This window comes from Caretta caretta, chromosome 9, assembly GCF_965140235.1.
Source record: "Caretta caretta isolate rCarCar2 chromosome 9, rCarCar1.hap1, whole genome shotgun sequence".
NCBI lineage: Eukaryota > Metazoa > Chordata > Testudines > Cheloniidae > Caretta > Caretta caretta.
In genome coordinates this window covers 1,540,846-1,553,523 of record NC_134214.1, presented here as the reverse complement: position 1 = coordinate 1,553,523, position 12,678 = coordinate 1,540,846, and the positions used below count along the sequence as shown (strand labels likewise).

Below are 12,678 nucleotides of genomic sequence, written 5' to 3'. Positions count from 1 at the left end.
TAAGTTGGAGGCTATTTTTAAAAATAAGATGCACACTGATCTACACATCCTTCACATGAGAGAAATACACAAATAGCTTCTACACTCCCTTCATCAAGACCATTGGATGATCTGAATGAAGGGTAAAAACATGACCCATGAAGGAGAGTCCTGGTTGGGGACTTCAGGTGCTATTAGAATACAAACAAATAATGAATTATCCCTTTGGGAGCTTGGTTGGATGACATAGTAGGTCTTTTCCATCACTGCGGTTCCTTGGGAAAAGAATACAATATTCTGTACAGAATACTGTAAGTGCTAAAGTGACTGCACTGTAACAGTGTCTGACAGCGCTTTGTAATAAACTCAGATTACAGACAGGAATTTCTGATATCTTCCTGATAACATTTGGTCCTTGCAAGTCAACACAAGAAAAGCTGCATGTATTTTCTGTAACTTTCTAGTTATTGTCCCATATATTTTGATGCAAGAAAGTAAGCATGTCCATGGAAAAAGAAACCTGTTAAATACCACCAACTACATCATGAAAACTGAAATATTCCATTAAAAACAAACAAACCACAACACAGGCAGATGTCCCTAACAAAGAATAAAGGAAAAGAAACAAACTATGAGACTTGCAAGGCAAATTGTTCTAAAATAGAGTATTTTTCCTCATTTTTGATGAGACACTAGGAACTGACCATCCCTTCAGTTGCACATCCACACGTCCCAGATCTTTAAGGGACACTATACCACTATGGCATGAGCTCTACAGATTTACTATTAATACCAAACCTAAAAGAAATGTTACTTACCTGCAATAACTGTGGTTCTTTGAGATCATGTTGTCCACTCTGTGCACATGTACACCAAATCCAATTATTTTGGCCAGCAGTATTTATTGGGCTCATGCCTGCAGCTTGGCTCAGCTTGCACACCATCACTAAAGGACATAATGAGCCCAACTGTCCCTCCGTTCCTTTGCCAATACAGAATCCAGGTGTTATTGGACTGTTGTAGTGGGGAAGAATGGCGGGTTTTGGAATACATGCAGGCAACACATTTCAAACCAGTTACACTGTAGGGTAAGTAACAGTTTTCTTCTCTGAGTGACTGGCCACACATACTCCACTTCTGATGACTTACAAACAGCAACCTCATGGACAGCAGGTGAGTACCTTGTGTGTATTTACATATTGATTAGAGGATAATTCTGCCAAAGTAGGCATCAGATCTTGAGGAGGAAATAATGCCGTGTGAAACAGTGAATTAACCCTCATGTAGCTGCCCTGCGGATTTCTGAAATTGATGTGTTTCTGAGGAGAGCCGCAGAAGCTGCCTGACCCATGGTGGAGTAAGCTTTAACCTGTCTAAGAGATAAAGTCACATTAACTCGTAGAACGATTTAAGGCAACTAAGAACCCGTTTAGTCAGTCTTTCCCTCTGCCTGCAAATGCTACAGTCTGGGGAAACTCCTGAATGGCTTTGTTCTGTCAGGAGTCCTAACTACACCAAAGGTGGGTAGTTTAGCCTTCCCTTAGTTGCAGTGGGGCTTGGCAAAGAAAATGAGCAGGTGAATTATCTGATTCAAATGAAAGTGAAAAACAATCTTAAGTAAAAACCTAGGATGAGGCCTAAGGACTACCTTATCCTTCGCAAACGTGTCAGGGGGACCAGCCGTAAATGCCTGTACTTCTCGGACACTCTGAATGGGTTCGTATAGCTTAAAAAATAATAAATAATAATAAAGGCCATATTGATAGATATAGTAGTGACAACATTGCTAGGGGCTCAAGAAGAGAACCCATTAACCCAGATAAAACTACATTAAAAATCTCAGGGGGGGGGGGGCTCTCAGAACGGGGAAAACTCATGAAGGATTCCCTTAAGGAATCTAGCAACGGGAACTATGTTGTAATCCTGAGCAGTGGAATGATGTGCTGATGCTACTAGGTGTACCCACATGGTGTTGACGGATAACCCTGAATTCAGTAGGGACAGCAGACAGTCCAGAATACCAGGAATCAGGGTCTCTTAGGGTACGTCTACTCTGCTATGTACGCCAGGGTTAGTAAATCTCAAGCTAGCAAACCCGTGGTTTGTTAATTTAGGGCTTGAGAAGTCTACTCTCATTTGTAACCCCAAGTTAAGAATTGTTGAAGCCTGGGTCCCAAACTGGGGCTCCAGCTTCTACACTGTATTATAAGAGCCTAAGTCCCACCGCCCATATCCCAGACTTCCTAGCGCCTCCCAAAATCTGGCCATTCCAGCCCTTTGTGGTGCAGCGTGGGAAAACATGACTGTCTGCCAAACTTGACTGTCCAAAGGACAGAGAAAGTTGATCTGTGGGATTGTGGGATACTTTTTGGTGGATTCCCAGAGCATGAGTCCAGAGAGGCTGTCTCTACACTGCAAAGCAATAAGGCTTGAATCCTGGGTCCCAGCTTGACTCAGGCTCAGACCCTCCACTTCTGTGGAGTTCTGGGATCCCAAATCTGAACCCTGGATTTAGTGACATTTGTGTGCAGATGGAAGCAAGGTAAAACTCTGGGCTTGTAATGCAATATAGACAAACCCTAGGAGAAACAGGTAGCACTGAGATGTCTAAATAGAAAACCTCTTCCATTTGGCTGCATAAGTCAGCCTACTTCAGTCTTTCCAGTGCTGCAACAATAAATGCTGGACTTCAGCGGAGCAGCTTCTTCTCATTATAGTTAACCAGCCAGCATCCACTCTGCCAGATACAACAAAGCTGGGTCTGGATGTAGGCTCTAACCTTCATTTGAGAGATCCCAGTGGGTGAGACAGGTAATGTCAGGGGCTGAGTTGACAGTTATATTAGGTCAGAATAGGAGAATGATCTGTTTGCCAACAATTTTGGGTTGGGAGAGAGAGAGAGAGAGAGAGAGAGAAGGTAAAGATTCTCCAAATCCTCTGTGCCGCTCTCAATGATTATATCAATTTTGCAGTGAGATGGGCAGCTGTACACCTGCAGGCAAACAGCCAGAAGGCCTCCTTTGTTGAAACCTCTCTTTCTTCCTCATGGTTCCAGGAATCTTTTTGCATTGAAATAGGTAGATAGCTACTGTCTCAAGTAACTCTGTGACCCAGCCAGGTTTCTCCTAAGAGCTGGCATACAGACTCCCAAGGATCACAGAGTGGCCATCAAATCCTTCAGAGAGTACAGAGTTACATTGTTTTTGCATTAAACAGGTCACAACCTTCAAAAGGGAGGTCCTCAACTGTTGTCTGGACCACCTTCTGTATCTCTGACGACTGCAGATGTTGCCATGGATCACGCTGCAGGGTCCAGCACATCTAATGCTGCCAGCAATGATGTACTGGCCACTAATTACCAGTCAGTTATAAGGGAGTCTAATGGGCACAACTAATCAAATGTCTCACATTAGATCTGTGTGCTAGGCTGCATCCAATAGTCTTACTGAAGTCCCATAAAAGGCTGTTCTAGACCATACTAAAGGTTCAATCTGCTATCCCAAAGTACATGCCAAAAGATTGTAGAGAATCGGTCAGCTCCAAAGGAACACTCAACTTAATTTACACCTGAGCCGGTACATGTCAGACTCATCATCCATTAATAACGTGAACAATTACAGCCATTTATTGCGCAGTCTGTTTTATATCTGTGTATTGGGTTCCAGCCACATGCATCTCTGCAACTACATTAGTCCACATTAACTCAAAACACAACAATCTTAATACACTTTAAAGTAGATTACAGAATATGTATTAACTGGCCAGTTAATTCGCTTTCAACTTCTGCATCACGTGGAGACAGCTCAACTGAGTGCGCATTAACTAAAATTACTTAACAAGCAGCCTTGGCCAGGAGGGAAGGGTGGAAGATATAGTCTCCTGATTCTAACACCTGTGCAAGTTGTCCAAGAGCAGAAGAAATACAAGCAGTATTGTTCAACTGTCTGTGTGAGGTCTCATTTCTCTCATGTGATTGGGTCATGCTGTGGACACAGAGGATTTTGGATGCTGCACAATTCTCTCCACTCATCTCCAAACAAGGGCTAACATTAGTACCCTCTTTTGCCTCTCTCATCTGCTACTGGCACAGGTGATCTATTGGCTCTGGAAGGGATTTTTTGGTCTCAGGTTTCACAAGAGTGGGGTCTCAATGTCTCTGTGGGTTGGAATGGTTAACTAGCAAAATTCCATAAGGTATATTTACCTGCATTTCTTGTTTAGGTTTTGTAAATAAAATTAGTTTTAGTTATCCAGCAGAGAGAAAGTATGTGATTGACTCTGCATCCTGAGCAATGAATTTTGTTTAGTAATATACTTTGAGAGGTAAGGAGAAGTTATCCTCCATCTTCTAACAAAAATAAGGCTCCGATCCCTAGAATACTGTAAAGTCCAATTTTAGAGCATGACTTTCACATTGGGGAAACACTAAAATTATACATGGATTTTTTTAAAAATCCATCTATTTTTCAATCTTTCTAAAAAACAATTACTCTCCTTCTCGTAACTGTTGTTTTTTGAGATGTGTTGTTCACGTCCATTCCAATCAGGTGTGTGCACACCACGTACACAACAGATGAAAGATTTCCCTAGCAGTACCCGTAGGGTTGGCCTGGGCACTCCCTGGAGTCGCGCCTTCATTGCGCCCAATAACGGCCCTGCCGCCCCGACCCCCCTTCAGTTTCTTCTTGCCAGCTACTCCGACAGTGGGATAATAGGGAGGGTATTGGAATGGACGTGAACAACACATGTCGAAAAACAGTTACGAGAAAGTGAGTAACCGTTTTTTCTTCTTCGAGTGTTTGTTCATGTCAAATCCAATCAGGTGACTCACAAGTCCAACTTCAGGAGGTGGGGTCGGAGTTGTCCACTGATTGGAGCACCACTCTACCAAAGGCCACATCATCTCTGGCCTGTTGGGTGATCGCATAGTGTGTGGTGGAAGTGTGTATGGAGGACTATGTCGCTGCCCTGCCTATTTCCTGGGTAGGAAACTGAGCCAGGAACGCAGCTGAAGAGGCATGTACCCTGGTGAAATGCACAGTGATCGGAGGGGGCAGGCACCCCTGCCATGTTGTAGCACTCTCGGACGCAGGACGTGATCCATGACTAAATTTGTTGAGAAGAGACAGGAAGATCCTTCATTCTGTCCGCCACAGCCACAAATAGTTGAATGGATTTTCGGAAGGGCTTTGTTCTCTTGATGTAAAAGACTAGTGCTCTGCAGACATCCAACAAGTGAAGCCTCTGCTCCCTGCCACTCGAGTGAGTCTTAGGATAAAACACTGGGAGGGAGATGTCCTGGTTGATGTGAAACTGGGAGATAACCTTCAGGAGAAAAGCTGGATGTGGCCTGAGCTGAACCTTGTCCTTGTAGAACATGGTGTAAGGGGGCTCTGATGTTAGGGCCTTTAGCTCAGACACTCTCCTGGCCAAGGTTATTGACATCAAAAATGCCACCTTGTACAAGAGGTAGAACAGGGAGCACCTCGCTAGCAGTTCAAAAGGTGGCCCCCTCAGTCTGGAAAGGGCCAGGTTGAGGTCCCAGGCTGGGACCAGTTGCCAGACGTGAGGATATAGCCGGTCAAGACCTCTGAGGAAACGGCTGACCATAGGGTTGGTGAAGACTGACCAACCCTCTGCACCTGGATGGAAGGCAGAAATGGCAGCCAACTGAACCCTTATTGATGACATGGATAGCCCCTGCTGCTTGAGAGGGAGAAGATAATCCAGTATGAGTGGCATACAGGCGAGCGTCAGGGACGAATGATGCTGCGCTGACCAGACTGAAAATCTTTTCCACTTGGCAAGGTAGGCAGCTCTGGTGGAGCGTTTCCTACTGCTAAGGACACATCTAACCTGGTCCGAGCAGGAGAGCTCCATCGGGTTCAGCCATGGACCTTCCATGCCATGAGATGTAGCGACTCGAGGTTCGGATGCCAGAGACAGCCACGATCCTGAGTTAACAGGTCTGGGAAGAGCAGCAAGGTGACTGGAATGTCTGCAGACATTTGCAGAAGCGATGTGTACCAGTGTTGGCAGGGCCAGACTGGAGCTATCAATATCACCGAAGCTCATTCCCTCCGAATCTTGAGAAGTACCTTGTGAACGAGTGGAATGGGCGGAGACGGCTTCCCCACAGAAGGAGGAACGCATCTGCGATGGAGCCTGGGCTGTGATTCAGGAAGGACCAAACTGTTGGTACTTCCTGTTGTGTCATGTGGCGAACAAATGCATTTGGGGAAATCCCCACCGATGGAAGTTTGAGTTTGTGACGTCTGGGCATAGAGACCACTCGTGGTTGTGGAACAATCTGCTGAGATGGTCCGCCAACTCGTTCCGTACCCCAGAGAGGAATGATGCTTGCAGGTATATCAAATGCTCTACACAGAAGTCACACAGCATGAGGGCTTCCTGGCACAGGGGAGAGGAGCATGCATCCCCTTCTTGTTGATATAAAACATTGCCATGGTGTTGTCTGTCAATACTGATACATATCTCCCTGTTAAGTGGGCTCAAAGTCTGGTACACCAAGCACACCGCTCTCAGCTCTCTGACATTGAGGTGGAGAGTGAGATTCGCCTGAGACCAGAGGCCTTGAGTCCCAAGTCCCCAGCCCAAGGCTGAAGCATCTGTCACTAGTGAGAGAGATAGCTGTGGGCTGGTGAAGGGGATCCCTGCACAAACCACCTGTGGATCGAGTAGAGTATCACCACAGAAGAGTATCAAGAACAGGACAAGGCAGGGTTACAATCCTGTCCAAGCTGTCCGAGACTGGACAATACACTGATGCTAGCCACGACTGAAGGAGTCGAAGTCTGAGTCTGGCATGCTGCACCATGTAGGTACAGGCAACCATGTGTCCTAGAAGTTTCAGGCAATTCCTTGTTGTGGTGGTGGGAAACTGCCTGAGACCTCGAATGATGTCACCGAGGACCTGAAACCTCGCTTCCGGGAGGTATGCCCTGGCTTGTGTTGAGTCCAGCACTGCCCCTATAAACTCTATCCTCTGAACCGGAGACAGCAGTGATGTTGCCTCATTCAGAAGAAGGCCCAGTTCATTAAATGTCACTCTTATGAAGTCAACTTGTGCCTCCACTTGAGGCCCGGAGCGGCCCCTGATGAGCCAGTCGTTGAGGTACTGGAACACCTGTACCTGCCGCCTGTGCAGGAACCTGGCCACGACTGCCATGCACTTGGTAAACACTCGAGGTGCAGCTGACAGGCCGAACGGGAGGACTATGAATGGATAGTGGTTGCTGTTCACCACAAACCTGAAGTATTTTCTGTGGGGCAGAGTTATCACTATATGAAAGTACGCATCCTTCAAGTCGAGGATGGCTTACCAGTCCCCTGGATCCAAGAAAGGGATGATGGAGGTCAGAGAGACCATGTGGAACTTGAGTTTCTTTATGAACTTGTTGAGTTCATGTAGGTCTAAAATGGGCCTTAGCCCACCCATGGCTTTTGGTATTAGGAAATACTGGGAATAGAAACCCTTTCCCCTGAACTTCTGAGGAACCTCTTCCACTGCTCCCAGCAAGAGGAGCGAGTGCACCTCCTGTATAAAGGAATTGCTCATGCGGAGGGTCCCTGAAGGAGGACGGGGAACGGGGGTGGAAGGGCAGGAGGGCAAAGAACTGGAGCAAACAGCCCCTTTCTACCGTGCATGGTACCCAGCAGTCCAATGTAATGCAGGCCAACGCAGGGTAGAAAGGGGATAGTCATGATGAGAAGGTAAGGCGGGATGGATCCAGTTCCCAAGCTGGTGTGCCGTCCTTGTGCGCGCCTTCAAAAGGCCTGTTTCTGGCACAAGGGAGGCTTGGTCTGGCCAGAGCCCTGGCCTGAGGACAGATGCAGCCTCTTCCTGCAGCCCCTATTCCTCCTCCGGGAACCGTCCTGTCGGTTTTGCTGGTAAAACGGCAGAGGAGGCTGCGGTCTGAAATGCCTACGCTGTGTAGCGGGGAGGATGTATGGTCAGGGGCTTGAGGGTGGCCCTCAAGTCTTTTAAATTGTGCAGTCTCCTGTCAGTCTTTTCAGAGAATAGGGCCTGACCTTCAAAGGGTAGGTCTTGAATGGGCTGTTGGACTTCATGAGGAAGTCCAGAGACCTGTCCACCACGGGATCGGAATCCTCTACCAGCGCCTCTGCCTGGATCCCCAGGCTCTTGGCCACCATGCACAACAACAGTTGCAGGACCCTGCTGTCCTCCAAGGCCGGGGCCACTGAAGTGCCTGTAACAGCCTCATCTGGGGAGGATGAGGGCGAGAGCACCAGCACATGGCCTTGGACACTGCCCTCAGAACCAAGTGGGTCATGCTGTTCGTTGGGCTGCTGAATCGCCAGCGCCAAGGTGGTTGCCGGTGCCGAGTCCAGAGTGGCAAGCAGAGGCATTGGCATCATCTCTGGTGCCAGCTCCTGCGAGAGGGCGAAGGATGCTGACACGACCAACGTTGACCTGGATCTCAAAGCCTGGCACTAAACCTGGGCTTGATGCTAGTCCCAGCGAGTCCAAAAGGGCCACTGAGCTGGTGGTTGCCACTGAGGTGGCCACGGCGCTGGAGAAGGCTGGCATTGTCGCCGAGATCTAGACCTCCTGCCGCTGGACCTATCTGAACAATAGGACTCCTCCTCAGACTCCGAGGTCTCCGAAAAGGAAGACCATGGAGGAGCAGTACCGGGTGGTGCCGATGAGCAGTGCCAGGCCTCTGGAGATTGGTGCGGTCCCCCTATGTGAGCGGCCGGCAGCAGAGAGTGGCGCAGCGGAGATGGGGAGCTGTGTGACATCATCACCAGCTTGTCCCTAGATGAAATAGATGGCCGGGTTATCACTGGTGCCTCGTCCTTCTGTGGAGAAGGCAGTGCAGTCAGGCGAATAAGGTCCTGCACCACCTCAAAAGTTTAGCAAATGCTAAAGGAGCAGTCAAAGACAATAAGGCCATTGCAGAGAAACTAAATGAATTCTTTGCATCAGTCTTCACTGCTGAGGATGTGAGGGAGATTTCCAAACCTGAGCCATTCTTTTTAGGTGACAAATCTGAGGAACTGTCCCAGATGGAGGTGTCATTAAAGGAGGTTTTGGAACAAAATGATAAACAGTAATAAGTCACCAGGACCAGAGGGTATTCACCCAAGAGTTCTGAAGGAACTCAAATGTGAAATTGCAGGACTACTTACTGTAGTCTGTAACCTACCATTCAAATCAGCTTCTGTACCAAATGACTGGAAGATAGCTAATGTGACACCAATTTTTTAAAAGGGCTCCAGAGGTGATCCCGGCAATTACAGGCCTGTACACCTGACTTCAGTACCAGGCAAACTGGTTGAAACTATAGTAAAGAGCAGAACTGTCAGACACATAGATGAACATAATTTGTTGGGGAAGAGTCAATATGGTTTTTGTAAAGGGAAATCATGCCTCACCAATCTCCTAGAATTCTTTGAGGGGGTCAACAAGGATGTGGACAAGGGGGATCCAGTGGCTGTAGTGTAATTAGATTTTCAGAAAGACTTTGACAAGGTCCATCACCAAAGACTCTTAAGCAAAGTAAGCAGTCATGGGATAAAAGGGAAGGTTTTCTCATGGACTGGTAACAGGTTAAAAGATAGGAAACGAAGGGTAGGAATAAATGGTCAGTTTTCAGACTGTAGAGAGGTAAATAGTGGGGTCTGTACAGGGGTCTGTACTGGGCCCAGTCCTATTTAACATTCAAAATGGATCTGGAAAAAGGGGCAAACAGTGAGGTGGCAAAATTTGCAGATGATACAAAACTACCCAAGATAGTTAAGTCCCAGGCGGACTGCAAAGAGCTACAAAAGGATCTCTCAAAACTGGGTGACTGGGCAACAAAATGGCAGATGAAATTCAATATTGATAAATGCAAAGTAAAGCATACTGGAAAACATAATCCCAACTATACACATAAAATGATGGGGTCTACATTAGCTGTTACCACTCAAGAAAGAGATCTTGGAGTCATTGAGTGGATGTTTTCAGAGAACAATCCACAAGGTACAGCGGCAGTCAAAAAAAGCAAACAGAACGTTGGGAATGATTAAGAAAGGGATAGATAATAAGACAGAAAATATCATATTGCCTCTATATAAATCCATGGTACGCCTACATCTTGAATATTGCGTGCAGATGTGGTCACCCCATCTCAAAGAAAGATATACTGGAATTGGAAAAGGTTCAGAAAAGGGCAACAAAAATGATTAGGGGTATGGAATGGCTGCCGTATGAGGAGAGATTAATAAGACTGGGACTTTTCAGCTTGGAAAAGAGACAACTAAGGGGGATATGATAGAGGTCTATAAAATCATGACTGGTGTGGAGAAAGTAAATAAGGAAATGTTATTTACTCCTTCTCATAACACAAGAACTAGGGGTCACCAAATGAAATTAATAGGGAGCAGGTTTAAAACAAACAAAAGGAAGTATTTTTTCCACACAAGGCACAGTCAACCTGTGGAACTCCTTGCCAGAGGATGTTGTGAAGGCCAAGACTATAACAGGGTTCAAAAAATAAGTTCATGGAGGATAGGTCCATCAATGACTGTTAGCCAGGATGGGTAGGGATGGTGTCCCTAGTCTCTGTATGCCAGAAGCTGGGAACGGGCGACGGGATGGATCACTTGATGATTACCTATTCTGTTTTATTCCCTCTAGGGCACCTGGCATTGGCCACCGTCGGAAGACAGGATACTGGGCTAGACAGACCTTTGGTCTGACCCAGTATGGCCATTCTTATGTTCTGTGTTCTCACTCCATAAAAGATAAACACACTTCATGCTTTTCTGATTCAGTGCTTTTTTAAGAGCACAGATTACTGTGAAGTCACTTTACTTCTCAACTAAATAAAAGGCCACTGACATATATTGTGATTTTTTTTTTTTTTTTTTTTTTTGGAGAAGGAAGGTTCGAAAGGATAGAGAATTAAGGATCATGCGAACAGTTTTAAAAGTGAATGAATCAGAAGTAACAAAACTAGGTATTTTTATGACCACATAGGCCTCTGGCATTTGACATACGGATCACTCAAAACACAATTTTAAATTAGGTAAGCCACTCCAATAAGTTATTCTTAAAATAGTTTTAAATGAATGCAGAAACTTAAGCAGTAATTCTCCCCAACTGTTGCATCATGTACACTCTGTTACTGGTATCTTTCCTCTGCTGGGCTCACAGCCTAGAGTTGAGTTTCTGTTAGGACTGAACTATTTCAGAGTTGCGAGCAGAATATAACTACGGCAGTGTTCCTTCTAATTTTTCCCACACATGTGCAGAAAGAATTTTGTTATGTGCACCAATATGGAGGTGATGTATGACACATCACCTCCATATTGGTGCACATAACAAAATTCATGCGACGGGGGGTGGGGCTGAGGGGTTTGGAGTGTGGGAGGGGGCTCAGGGATGAGGCAGAGGGTTGAGGTGCAGCTGGGGGTGAGGGCTCCGGCTGGCTGTGTGGGCCCTGGGGATGAGGGGTTTCGGGTGCAGGAGGAGTGAGGGCTCCAGCTGGGGGTGCAGGCTGGGGTGAGGGGTTTAGGGTGCAGGCTGGCCGGGGGCTACGGCGGGGAGAAAGGACTCCCCACAGCAGCACCTGGTGGGGGGGGGGGATGCTTCTCCCCACTGCGGCAGCACTGGGGCTAGGGCCACAGGATAGGTTCCTCTCCCCCACCCACAGCAGGTCCAGGGCTGGGCTGGGGCGCCTCTACCCCCATCTGCAGCAGGTCGGGGGGGTGGGGAGGGGAGCTGGGCTGGGGCTCCTCTCCCCAGGCCACAGCAGGTCCGTCCAAGGTCTAGGCCGCCAGTGATGATCTACCACTTCAGGCTCCGGCTGCCTGCCAGTGACAGGGAGAGCGGGGGCTGAGAGAGGAGCGGGATGGAGAGAAGCCCTGGGCCAGAGGGCCCATAGGAGCACGGAGAAGGGTCCGGAGAAGAGACAAATGCAGTGCAAGTGAAGTGGAGCATTGGGCGGGCTGGATCAGGGCCAGGGCCAGGGGAGGGGCACCACGGCAGGTCCAGGGCTGGTTGAGAGGCATCTCTCCCCACCACAGCCCTGAGGACTTAGAGTCACAGATTAACATCAACTGATCCTTATTCTCGGATATGTAGGTTACTTAACAAAGGAAGTAGCTTTTCCTCAATGAAACTCTTTATTTTTATCTTACTGTACAACAACCTGAAACAGGAAACACTTCAGCATACAATTTTCAACATTCAAACACAATTATCTAGGAAAGACTATTAGGTAACTAGCTACAAAATCAATAGGTTTTAGTTGGGGGGCGGGGAAAGGTTATTTAAACTTTTAAGACCTACCATGTCAACTGCATATACAGATTTATCTCAAGGACCAGTTGTAATAGGCACCCTACATATTTGTAGTAAAAAAAGGTCACCACCCCAAAGAGCTCACAGTCTAAGGCCCTGATCCTCCAAATAGTTAGGCCTGGTCTATGCTTAAAAATTAGATCGGCCTAGCTATGTCACTCAGCACTGTGAAAATTTTTGAGCCTTGAGTGCTGTAGTTAGGTTGACCTAGCCACCAGAGTAGACACGGCTAGGTCGATGGAAGAATTATTCCATCTAACTATCACCTCTCAGAGAGATGGTTTAACTACATCAACGGAAAAACCCCTTCCATCAACGTAGGAAGCATCTATACTCCAGCACTACAACGGCACAGCTGCAGCTCC

The 12,678-nt window shown here is 47.1% G+C and overlaps 1 protein-coding gene across 5 annotated transcripts in view; it reads right to left on the bottom strand.

Annotated features, from left to right (window-relative positions):
• The window catches only part of ATP13A3 (ATPase 13A3), a 132,281-nt gene that overhangs the window by 110,864 nt on the left and 8,739 nt on the right, over nucleotides 1-12,678 (bottom strand). Inside the window, exon 1 of one of the 5 annotated variants that reach the window (XM_048864478.2) lies at nucleotides 798-815. The exons of the other annotated variants lie outside the window; for them this stretch is intronic. The gene's annotated coding sequence lies outside the window, so the exon portion shown is untranslated. Of the gene's footprint in view, nucleotides 1-797; nucleotides 816-12,678 lie in introns of those variants that run through there. 5 annotated transcript variants of the gene reach the window in all.